Genomic DNA, 414 nt, shown 5'->3' with positions numbered 1-414 from the left:
TCTAAATTCCTAATCATCTTGTGCACTTCTATCAAGTCACCCCTAAACCTTCTTTTCTCCAATGAAAACAGCCTTTCCTCATACGATCTTCCTACCGTGCCAGGCAACATCCTGGTAAACCTCCTCTGCACCCGTTCCAGTGCCTCCACATCCTTCCTATAGTCTGGCGACCAAAACTGCACACAATACTCCAGATGCGGCCGCACCAGAGTCTTATACAACTGCAACATGACCTCAGGACTCCGGAACTCAATTCCTCTACCAATAAAAGCCAGTACGCCATATGCCTCCCCCACCGCACTATTTACCTGGGTGGCAACCTTCAGAGATCTGTGTACATGGACACCAAGATCCCCCTGCTCATCCACACTACCAAGTATCCGACCATTAACCCAGTACCCCATCTTTTTGTTA

This window comes from Chiloscyllium plagiosum, chromosome 1, assembly GCF_004010195.1.
Source record: "Chiloscyllium plagiosum isolate BGI_BamShark_2017 chromosome 1, ASM401019v2, whole genome shotgun sequence".
NCBI lineage: Eukaryota > Metazoa > Chordata > Chondrichthyes > Orectolobiformes > Hemiscylliidae > Chiloscyllium > Chiloscyllium plagiosum.
The sequence above is the reverse complement of the archived record's forward strand: the minus strand, read 5'-3'. Positions refer to the sequence as shown.